The sequence below is a fragment of the Anas acuta genome, chromosome 17 (genome assembly GCF_963932015.1).
Source record: "Anas acuta chromosome 17, bAnaAcu1.1, whole genome shotgun sequence".
In the NCBI taxonomy this organism is placed as follows: Eukaryota; Metazoa; Chordata; class Aves; order Anseriformes; family Anatidae; genus Anas; species Anas acuta.
The window spans coordinates 909,329-920,867 of record NC_088995.1 but is presented as its reverse complement, the minus strand read 5'-3'; the positions used below and the strand labels follow the sequence as shown (position 1 = coordinate 920,867).

General features: G+C 57.3%; 1 long non-coding RNA gene across 1 annotated transcript; it reads left to right on the top strand.

The window, feature by feature from the left end:
* Positions 1-600: 600 nt before the first annotated feature.
* Positions 601-7,956, top strand: LOC137841294 (uncharacterized). The gene is made up of 2 exons (XR_011088543.1): positions 601-1,159; positions 7,383-7,956. It is a non-coding gene; the product is annotated as an uncharacterized lncRNA (long non-coding RNA).
* Positions 7,957-11,539: the final 3,583 nt, after the last annotated feature.

The following is an 11,539-nucleotide window of genomic DNA, read 5'->3' as shown; positions in this document are numbered from 1 at the left end:
CTCCCGAGCCCCTCAATAGCCCCATGGGGGTCCCCAGCTCACACAGCCCCTGCTCATGCCGCTCGGAAGGGACCCACACAGTGGCTGAGTGATGGGCGCCCTCCCCTGTCACCCCAGCCCTCCATTTCCATGCAGATAATTTCTCCAGTCTAGGAGTGGGAAACCGGCGCTGATGAAATCCAATCTCATCTCCAGCCTGATTGTGATAATTTGCAACGAGCTAAGGGAAAGTGAATTATTATTAAATGCAAATAAAAGTTAACTAATGCTGTTTGGGAGCTGCTCTGTGCCGCAGCACCCCATAAATCAGGGGGAGGTTCAACCCGGGGCCGTACATCACCGCAGGCAGCCGCCACCCCTGGACACCGCCGCTGCCCGGAGCTGCCCGGACCCCAGACACCATCCTGTGAGCTGGAGCCTGGAGCCAGGATGGCCCCCCCAGAGAAGGAGGGGGCAGCGTGGTGGTGCCACAGCCCCCCCAGCCCCTCGCAGCACCGAGGGCACGCACCAGGAGCCGGAGGGGGGACCCCAGACCCGCATGTGGGGTGCGAACGGCCAGCCGGGGGGCAGAGGCATCCGAGGCGCATGGAGGAGCAGCGAGGCACCCGGAGGTTTTTATGTCACTGTAAATTGTCTACCAATCAAAAGGCTGACAGAGATGTATTTTTAGACGCTGCAGCACAATTAAGTCTTCTTGTTAGTCTCAGGAGGAGAAAGAGGTTGTTGGTTTACTTGCAAATGCTTGAGGTAATTCTCTAATGGCTCCTCCACCATTACACAGACACTGTTTTCAATCTCTTATCATATGTAATCCCTAATGATTTCTCTGTTATGTCCTGTTTTATTAAAGCGCCATTGAACTATAGCCTATTGATTTAGATTTCACAGACAATTGAAATTTAAATTGACTCCAAATTGAATGTCTCCATGCAATCTGTGTTCTGTACTAAAGATAGATAAAATGCTTCTATTTTTGATAACAACTTATAGCAGAGGCACATTTTAATTTCGAAAAGTGTGGAAGGGAGTCATGATTTCCATGACAATGTCAGGCAGCCAGGACGGCTGCACTTGTCGGTGCTTCTCTGACCTGCGCAGGCATTTCCCATCACCCGGGGGCTCGGAGGGAGGCGGGCAGAGCCCTGGCAGCATGCTGCAGGTAAGCGTGCATGCTTTGTTTGGGTACAATTCAGAGAAAAACTGAGCTGATGCCATGAGGGATGTGGAGCATGAATTCCTGAAGGGCTCCCAGCTCGCTGAGCACGAGCCGAGCAGCCTGCACGTGGGTGCTTGGCTGCTGGGATGCTTTTCCCTGCACGGCAGCACTGTCAGCTCCGTGCAAGCAGGGGACAGGGCGAGCAGAGAGGCGCGTGGCTGGCACAGCAGCACGCAGCTGGAGCACGGCACCGGGCATGAAAACCCTGCAGGGTCCCTAAATGTCTGCCCTAAATGTCTCCTGCATTATTAATGGCTTCCAGGCAGCGCACAGGTCTGGCTCTAGGACCAAAAGCTGAAATGTTGGGACTTCCCCTGGAACGCAAGGTCCTGGGAGCATCAACCCCAGAGCTCACAGTGCTCTGCTCCCCTGGCCCACGTCTGGCTGCCAGCACCATGCACCTTGTGCACTGTGCACCTTGTGCACCATGTTCCTTGTGCATCATGCGCCTCGTGCACCATGTTCCTCGTGCACTGTGCACCTCGTGTACCGTGTGCCTCATGCACCATGCGCCTCGTGCACCACCCCTTTGTGCTCAGCCCAGCCCTGCTGCCTGCTGTGTCTGACCCGGGAGCAGGATGCCGGGATACTGCTGGGCAGGACCAGCACTGGGGAGGCAGATGGTGGTGGGGGCTCTGCCCAGACCCCATTTCCAGGAAGAAACAGGAGGAGCAGAGCCTGGACTCAGTGCCGTGGCTGCCCACTCCCCATCCTGGGTGTCCCCATGGGCCACTGGGCGAGCGCAGCCATCCCACCCCACCTCTGCCTCCCAGGAGCACGGCTGCCTCGGTATAAATAATAAAGAGTTACAGGCTGCGATCTGCCACAGACTCTACTTATATGCCTCCCGCTAGTAATAATGTCTGTGTTACAGCCGACCTTAATGCCAGCAAAGATAATTCTTTCCGTGCAATGAACTGTTTATTGGCTGATGGATGCAGCCCGGTCACGCAGGGCGATCCCCGCCGACCTGGCAGCCCGCAGAGCCCCCGGCCGGGTGTGGGAGCGTGGGGGCCCTGCCGTGGCCAGAGCATCCCCAGCTCCCACGGCAGCACCAGCATCATGCCCAGTGTAGAACGGGCACTGCCTTGTTGGTGACTGAGGGACCACGAGAGCCTCGGCACCCTGCTGCATCCCCGAGCCCCAGCGCTGGCGGGGGAGCGGCTGGAAGGCTGAACGTGGCGGGGGGAGATGCCGGCCCCCGGTGTCCCCAGCTCTGCCGCCTCCTGGTGCCCTCATCTCCAAAGAGCCGCGGGGCCCGGGCGCTAATTTGGAGAGGAGATTGCCCCCGCGTGTGCGTGCATGTCGATGTGTGCGCACGCATCGGGAGCGGCGGCTGATAAAGTGTGAGACGTTCCAGGCTTTTAGAGACATTTACGTTTAATCTACGGTTTAACATTCCTAGCGGGAATACTTCACAGCTGAAGAATGTTTTCCCCAAGCCTTTAGTCTCATTTCTGACATTTCACCTGTCATATTATGTGCTTTTCAGGGGAGCGGAATGGCAGCTTGTCTCCTTAAAAGCAATGGACACACTGTTTGTCAATGAGATGAGCTCCGGGTGCAGTCCCGTGCTCATTTAGAAACAAAATTCACCTCAAATGATGTGTTCAACAAATAAGCCACCTCGCCAGCATCTTCCTGGCAGAGGAAGGGAGGTTTTTGTGTGCCTTCAGCACAGTGCCAGGAGGACGAGGGGAAGGCCCAGCCATGGGGTGGGCGCACTGCACAGCGCTGCTCCGGGCACGGTGCTGGGTGCTGGGTGCTGGGTGCTGGGGCAGGACACCCGGCCAGTTCTGTGAGCTGGGAAGGAGAGCCCACCCCAAACTCCTTGGTTAAAGAAATGGTGTGTCTTTAAGGCCCACCTAAACTCCTACAGCCAGCGCTGTCACCTAATTTATCAGGTTACTGCGGTTTTCTAAGAATGATAGACAGTAATTAAAACTAAGCTAATAACCTCCTCACTCTTGACATTTCTACAGGGGTTTTGTTCACCATTATCTACATATAGATTAAAAATTGTAATTGGACCAGAGATAGGGTTAGAAAAATCAACCACCTTCCAACTGATAGTTTGCTAGTGAGTGACACTTTGAAATTTTATTTAATCTGAGAAAATTGAGTTGAACTCAAGTAAAGTTGAGTTATCGTGAAGTACCTGCATTGGTTAGGAAATGCACTTCCCTCCTCCGCCAAGGCACCGAGGGGAAGCAGTGTGGGGGCCGTGGCACTGCCCCAGCCCTGCCTCGTGGCCAGAAATCTGGAGAGCTTGCCCTGCGGGGGTTTGTTGGCAAGGAGTGATGTTGGAGCAGACCGATGGGCGGTGCCAGCAGCCCAGGCTTGTTGGAGGGTCTCGGGAACCCCCTGCCTCGCTGGCAGCTCACGTCAGAGCCCAGCTCCCTGCCAGCCTGCAGCTCCGTGCTGCCCACAGGCATCTGGAGCAGCAGTGCCAGGCGCTGCAGCAGAGGTGCCCTCAGGAGCCTGCTCCGTGCTCCTTCACACTGCTGCCAACCCTGCAGGGATCTGCCCTTTATTTTTGCTGCTGCTGGGGGCATTTTGTCCTCCCATCTTTTGCAGCAGGGCTTATTTACATGCCTGGGCACAGCGCAGGGCCCTCCGCACGGGAGCTGTGCCCTGGCTCTCGCTGTGGTGACATTTCCCTGGAGCGCCGTGCCGTGCCACCAGCATCCCCGAGGGGACACGCGTGGCCCCCAGACCCCGCCTGGCCCCGGGGGGATGCGGCAAGGTGCTGACACGGTGGGGCGGGCAGGGGTCAGCGAGCAGAGCCACTGCTCATGAATTTCCTGGTGGTGCAGACAAGGAGCCCCACGGACCCGCCAAACCTCACCGCACCTCCGGGGGCTATTGCTCCCGAGTTATTTACAGAGATTTCTATTCCAATCCATGGCAATCCATGATCACTATAGACACTTAATTATTGCTGCAATAATTATTATAACACAGTATTAGTAATGGAGTAATGACAGCATTTATTTTAAGCCATGACATATTAACTAAGCGGGGCAGTATTAATTGCAATGGTGAATTATCCTCATAGACACTATTTCAATTATTGTTTTGTCACTATTACGTTTATGACAGTAATAATTACATATCTAATACAGTCATTATTGTTAGATATACAGAATAAGTCTGAATAAATGCAGCAATTAAGGGATAATGTTCCTGGTGGGGAGTTGAGGAGCAATAAATGACTTTGGAGGCTGGTTTTAGTGCCGGAGCAAGGCAGGGACCCTCCTGACCAGAGAGGACCTTCGGCAGCGGGGCTGCCCGGTGCTCACGGGCACCCTGTGCTGGTCCCAGGGGCTGTGCCAGGGCTCAGAGCAGGGCAGCCTCCTCGCAGGGTCTGAGCCCAGCCAGCACGTTGCCCCGTGCCCCCCAGGACGCTGACAGCCGCCCTGGCCCCAGCCTCCTGCAGCACCCCGAGAGGGGCAGGGGCTGGGTGCCGCACACCCACACAGTGTCTCTCTTTGCTGTTTTTGTCCCCTTTCTGCCTGCTTTTATTTTGTCTCCAAGGAAGTGAGATCAGCTCCAGCAATAGCAGCAGCATCTCCAGGCAGTCTGAGCTAAGCCCCCAGGAGCAGGTAGCACCAGCACCTGTGCTTCCAGCAGGTTTTGGTTCTCCCCTTTTTTAAAGACTGGCTCTTGCCAAGGGGAAGGGAAATAAATGGCTTGTTAATTGAAAGCTTTGCTTAATACTCAATGTTTAAGATGCTATAACTGCTTCCTTTCTTTTCTATGCCTCTAATAAAAGCCTAATGAGATTTTTAATGTTGATTGTTGCCAGGGGACTGAGCCAGCAGGAGTCCTGGAGTTTGACCCCCTTTACCCCAACCACTAACGCAGTGGGGGCTGCAGCCTGAGCCACCCCTCCCTCCCCGGCCCCATGCCACAGCTGCTGCTGCAGCTCAGCCCCAGGAATTCCCCACAGTACCCAGCCTGGGTGCGCACAGCCACGGGGCTGCTGAACCACCCGGCATCTGGGGCGCAGCATGTGGTGCTGTGGGGTGTGGTGGTGTGCTGCAGGGTGCAGCGGTGCAGTGCGAGGTGTTACAGCGTGCTGGAGCATGCAGCATTGCAGCGTGCAGTGTTGCAGCATGTTGGAGCATGCAGCTTCGCAGTGTGCAGTGTTGCAGCACTACAGCATGTTGGACCACACAGCATTGCAGCATTGCAGCACAACAGCTTGTCGCATCATGCAGCATTGCAGCATGCAGCAGTGACGCTGCAGCATGTAGAGTTGCAGTGTGCAGGGTTGCATCATGCAGCGTTGCAGCGTGCAGCAGCACAGCGTGCGGTGTTACAGTGCATCGGAGCATGCAGTGTTGCAGTGTGCAGTGCTACAGCTCATAACATTGTGCAGCGTTGCATCGTGCAGCCTTGCAGCGGCGGTGCTGCAGCATGCGGCGGTGCAGCACAGCACAGCACGGCACGGCACGGCACGGCATGGCTCGTTGCGGTGCAGCGGCGCGTCCCCACACGGTGTCCCTCTTCACCCGCCGCATGGCCGCATCCCGCCCCGCTCACCGCCGCCATCCATCACCGCCGCCCCGCCAGCCCTCTCCCAGACAATGAGGGAAAATCGGCCTTTTCAGGAGAGCCACTTTGTTGTTTATACAAAGGAGTTTGGCTGTTAACACATGTAAGGTAATGGGATCCCCCACCGACTGCTTCCAGGGCCTTATGCAGGGTCTGCCTGATGGATTACCCACACCATTCATCTAAATTATGTCACAGGCAATAAGCAACTTGCTTAATCTGTCTAAATGAAGGGCCTGGTTGGCTGCTGCTGACACGTGCTCGGCGCTCCTGCCTCGCAGCTGCCGGCAGCGCAGCCCTGCCACAGCCCCTGCCCGCTCGGCACCGCGCTGCGCAGGGGCTGGAGCTGCCCGAGAGCCCCCGCGCTCCTCCTGACCCCAAATTTAGGGCTTTTCCCCAAATAAATCCACTGAAAGGACCTGCCGGGAGCAGGTTTTGGTGGGTTGTTCTCAGCACCACGATGCCAAGGGCAGGGACTGTCCCAGCTGTGCCAGGTGCTGTGCCGAACCCAGCCCGCCTGCAGCCAGCGCTGCCTGGAGCAATGGCAAACCTGAACGCCCGCAGGGGAGGCTTTTCTCAAACACCAGGAAACCTTTTAAAACTTTTTCCTGCTTTGGCCGGTGCAGGCAGGTTTGGTCGCTCTGTCCCAGCAGTGGCAGGAGCGGGCCTGACCGCAGCACACGCCTTTGGCTCCTCTGCGCTGTGTGAATGAGAGGAACAGGTCACAGTCCTCCACGCAGTCATTAGCATCTGTCCTGCGCAATTCTTGAATAAGACAGAGGTTGGCATAAATGCGTGTTGATCTGCGGGGATGAAGATTAATTCTGCCCTGGGGCTCTGCGAGCTCCGTGCGCATCGCCTGCTCCCTGCGCCCTGCCCCTTGCTTTGGGCACGGGGTGGCCGGCAGCGTGCAGGATCACACTGTGCTGCATCACGGGGCACACAGCACACACACAGCACACAGCACACACACAGCACACTGCTCAGCCCCTGGGGTTCCCAGAGCCCGAGGGCAGCAGGGCTGCGTGGCCACGGTGCCCCACCAAGGCTCTGCTGGCTGCTGGTGCCGCGGTGCCGCAGGCTGTGGTGCTCCTGTGCCAGGGAGGCTCAGGGTACAGCACCTCTCCCGGCCCAAAACCACCCAGGGCATCCCAGCCCCTCTCTTCAGAGGGGAATTTCCCGTGAGTTTGCTGACACAATTTGTGCCTCATCTTAATGTAATTATTTCTTTTATAGGCCAGCAGCCGGGCTGGGCTGGCCCTGTGCAAGGAGCAGCCCCGTGTCCTGTCCTGCAGCTTTGGGGACTGGCCCTAAATCAGACGAGGGCATGCAGAGCAGGGTGTGATGTGGTGGGAGGCAGCACCGAGCTGCAGGAGCGCTGACCCAGGGGTCACACGTGTGCAAGGCACTGCACACACACGTGCATCGCACTGTGAGCAGCGTGCAGCCGCTAACCAGGCCCTGAGCACCAAAACCACCACAGCAAAGTCAAGCAGCAAGGACACCCAGGCTTTACCAAGGGGCTTTACCCATTGCTAAGAAACTAAATGCGTAAGGAAAAGAGATGGACAATTCATATCTATGTAAATTCTTCTCATTGTGTTAGAGTTCCTCTGAATCCGGACACACCTGCAGGATTGCCACGAGTGCCTGGATCCAACGCCTGCCCCGTTACCCAGCACGGGCAAGTCTGAGCCCTTCCCACACCCTGCTCCAGAAGGTCCCACTGCCTCTGTCGAGGTTTGTACCGCGGTGACCGTCTGTCCTGCTGCAGCCAGCCCGTCCCGGCTCACAGCGCTCGCAGATGCTCACAGTTTCTCTGCTGCTGCTTTCCACGGGGCACGAGGTGCAGGGAAGGGTGGCACCAGCGGCTCCGTGAGACCAGGCCCCACGGTGGGTTTGTGGTCGAGACAGAGACCAAAGGTGGATGAGGAAGAGCAACCAGCCTCCTGCCAGCTCGGTGCCAAGCTGATGACCAGGCACCGTGGCTAATTTGACGAGCCAGATCGTCTCGTGGTGCTGGTGCCTGGCTTTTGAGTAACGACAGCGGACGAGCTCCGTTAGCAGCTCACGGTGGAATAGCTCTGGGCAATCACCCGATCGAATGCTCAAAATGTTGCAAAGTAAATCGTCTAATAAAGCAATAAAGTAAGGGACTTGCTAAATGATTTGTCTTTTAACTATTGTAATGGAGGTTTTTTTAACATTGTTTTATGTAGGAATGCAAAAATTATTACAAGTAATTAGAGTCATTTCGATTCAAATCTCTGCTTGGGCTTGACATATTTTGCATACTTCCACTGCGTATAACAAGTCAGCTCATAAAAATGCAGGCAGCTTGCGAGCTTCGCGGCTCAGGCGAGAGCGGAGGTTGTCTAAACTAGCGGAAAACTGCCTTTGCTTTAGCGTGAGGAGGGGGGGGAATCCGACACCACGTAAATTTATTTTGTCTCATTAGGGAGGAAGGCACGGCGAGGTTCTGCACTGCTGCAGAGCCGCAGCATCCCCGGCTCCCACGGCTCTGCCAGCCCTGGGACACGCCGGCTGCTCCACACAGAGGGACGGACCCACAGAGGGACATTTCCTATTTCAGCCCCTCTGAGTATGCTCAGGCTTTAAGCTCTAAGCATGTATTTCTCTGCCCTGTCTCAGAAGTAGGTACGCTTCAGCAGGAGGTCCCCAGGGTGCTGGGTGTGTGGCCACCCCCGGCAGCAGCAGGGCAAACCTCACCTCGTCCAGCTGAGAAAAGCAGCACTGGGGGGCAGCTCTCCCTCTGGCTGCCCCAAACCCCAGCCTCCAGGTGGCAGGGGGCTTGGGTGGGGGTGACCTTGTCACCGAAGGATGAGGGATGCCACAAGGCAGCGCTCAGCCCGTGCAGCAGCAGCGCGACACAGACCAGCTGCATTTCTGCCCCGGCACCAGAAACCCGCAGTTATTACCCTGTCAAGGCTGGGGACAGGGCTGGGGATGGGCACGGGGACTCGGAGCCGCTCAGCCGGGCTGGCTCCTGCTCGCGCCCTCCGCGGGGACACGCCGAGCCTGACAGCGCCGTAGATCTGCTGCTGACAATCAGCTGGGATCTTTTACCCACCGCTTTATGTATCACACCCTGTACACAGCATCTCAATACCAGATCTTATTCTTTCTATTTGTCTTGTTTGAAAGCCCCTGTGTAAGAGAGACAATTTTTTAACTGTAAGATAGATTGCCTGGAGCTGTGCGACAGCAGGGAAAGGGAGACCGGGGATGATGGATAACGTACAAATGATTAGAGGACAGGCCGCACAAATTCAGATGGAGAAAAAAAAGCTACCAACAGTGTCACGCCTCTCTTCTCCTCCGGTCAGTGCCCTCACAGGCGGGTGGCTTCTGGCCGTGGCTCCTGTTCTCCAGAGCTGGTGGGGACTAACACAGAGCCACACCGCAGGGGATGCCTGTGCTGCAGGACCCCCAGCCTGCTCCGTGCTGTGCTCCAGGCAGCAGCATGGCCAACAGCAGGCAGCCATCCCACAGCGTCTCCTTACCCCTTCTCTTGTCCACTCCTGGTCCCAGGGAGTCCCAGGGCGGAGAGGAAGAGGAGTGCCGGCAGGATGGAGGAAGGGCAGCCCGAATGGGTGCAGGGTGTGAGCTGAAGGAGATCCTCACCACACCACAGCGGGAATGTGGCTGAGCTGGAAACAGCAGGGGGATCACTGACACAGCCTCTGGGCACCACGGTGGGGCCAAAACCTCTTGTGTGCGAGGCTGCCTGGCCTCTTCCCCAGCACCAGCCTTCACTCTGCTACAAACCATGCATGTCCTGCACCGAAAGGTGCAGCGTGCGCAGTGCCACAGAGCTGCGGTGCTGCAGGCAGGGCTCGGTGCACGGCCCCGCTGCTGCCCGGGGGGACAGTGGCCAGGCTGAGCACTGGGCGGGTGGCACGGAGCCCGATGCCCCCATGCCACCGGCTGCTGCTGCTGTGAGCGCCTGCGGGCACGGAGGCAGCCGGAGCTGCGGAGCCTGGCGGCTGTGCGGAGCGAGCTGCCAGCAGAGCAGCGTTGGGCTTTGGGTTTCCTCCACCGTCTCATTAATCCTGATTTACAGAAAAAGGCAGCAGGCTGGGGCCCTCTTAACAGGCTGTCCAGGCTGCTGATTTGCCTTCGCTGAAGACAACGGTGCCCCCGAGACGAGGCCACACTGAATTATTCAAATCAGCATCGAGGAAGGGGAGCGGGAGGCAGCTGCGTGGCAGCACGGCCACGTTCCTGCTGGTGCACGGTGGCACAGCCCTGGGGTGTGCAGGGAAGCGGGGTGCGGGCTGCCTGCCCCACCGGTCTGTAGGGAACCCCAAAGTGGGGAGCACCCCAAGTCACCTTCCAGCTTTATTCACACCAGGAGTTCGCTGGCTCTGGGATGGATGTGACACGGAGGTGAGGGTGCAGACTTGCCCGGTGCTGTGCCCGGTGCCGGAGCAGCAGTGGCTCCCTGCCAGGCCGGGGCTGCCCACGCTGGGCACACGAGGCGGCCGGTGCCACCGCTCCCCCTGCACCTCGCCGCGCGGTCACAGCCCTGGGACCGGGCATCGACACAAGGATGGGAGCTCCCCATCCATCTGTGCACCAAATACAGATGCTGGCACCTTATTACACCTCTGTTCAGCTATTTTTCAACTTAAAGGGCTAATAATGCCTTAATAAAGCTGTTTAATTACAGGAAATGTCTTTTATTAAACATAATTACCATATGGTTGCAAAGTACTTATGGCCACATTCATTACAAGGGGAAGTAAAGCTTCTCTGGTGGCACCGGTGGTGTCTCTTACACGGCCGCCTTTGAATTAGTTCCACATGCACCTGCATTAATTGTTGGAAAACCAAAGGAAGGAGTTTGTCACGGGGCAGGAGCCAACACCTGCACCCTGGCTGCTGCCCCGCGTGGTGGCCGTGTCCCCCCCATAGCCCCGTGCCCAGCGGGCTGCGGGTGCTGAGCAGCTCAGGACACCAGGTCCCAGCGCGGGGGGACAGCCGCAGCCGAGCCCCTTCCCCAGCCCCTGTTGCACGCTGGTCAGCAGCGGCCAATTAATCTATTACCCAGAGATACATTTCCCATTAGCTGCCGAATCACTGACTTCAAAGCAATTAGCACAAGTAATGAACTTCAGTGCTGCGGCAGCGGAGGGAGCTGTTAACTCCTTCTCCCCCGGAGGAGGAATCAGAGGTGGGGGCCGATGGCAGCCCCTGCCCGTGGGGCAGACAGCTCCACACCAGTGCTGAGCACCGAACGCACGGCGCTGGGGAGAGGATTTCAGAAGATGAAGGAGGCTCTGGGAAGGGTTTCCAAACACAGGGCATGGAGTAAGGAAAGGGAAGAGCTCTGCTGTGCTGCTGCCTGGGCCAGCTCCAGGCTCAGTGCTCGTGCCAGACTCTGCACACACCTGGGCTTTGCCTCTCACATACCCCACCGAGGGGTAAATTTGGGACCCCTGGGACCCAGCAGCACTGCCACAGCCGTGCAAGGACGGGCATCACCTCGTGAGCCCCCCGGGAAAGGCCAGGCAGGACACAGGGCTCAGCAGTGCCAGGGCTGGAAGAGGGGTGGTGGCGGCTGTGTCCTCAGCCAGGCTGGGTGCAAAGCTGTAGGAGAAAGGATTGCACTCATTTTTCAGCTGCCACGATGTAACATGTAATTAAGTTTATTAATTGTGTATATTAGGGATGAAATGGAGACACATGACCACTGAATTCCGCCCCGGCAGGCGTTCATCTCACAGCCGTCCCACCTGG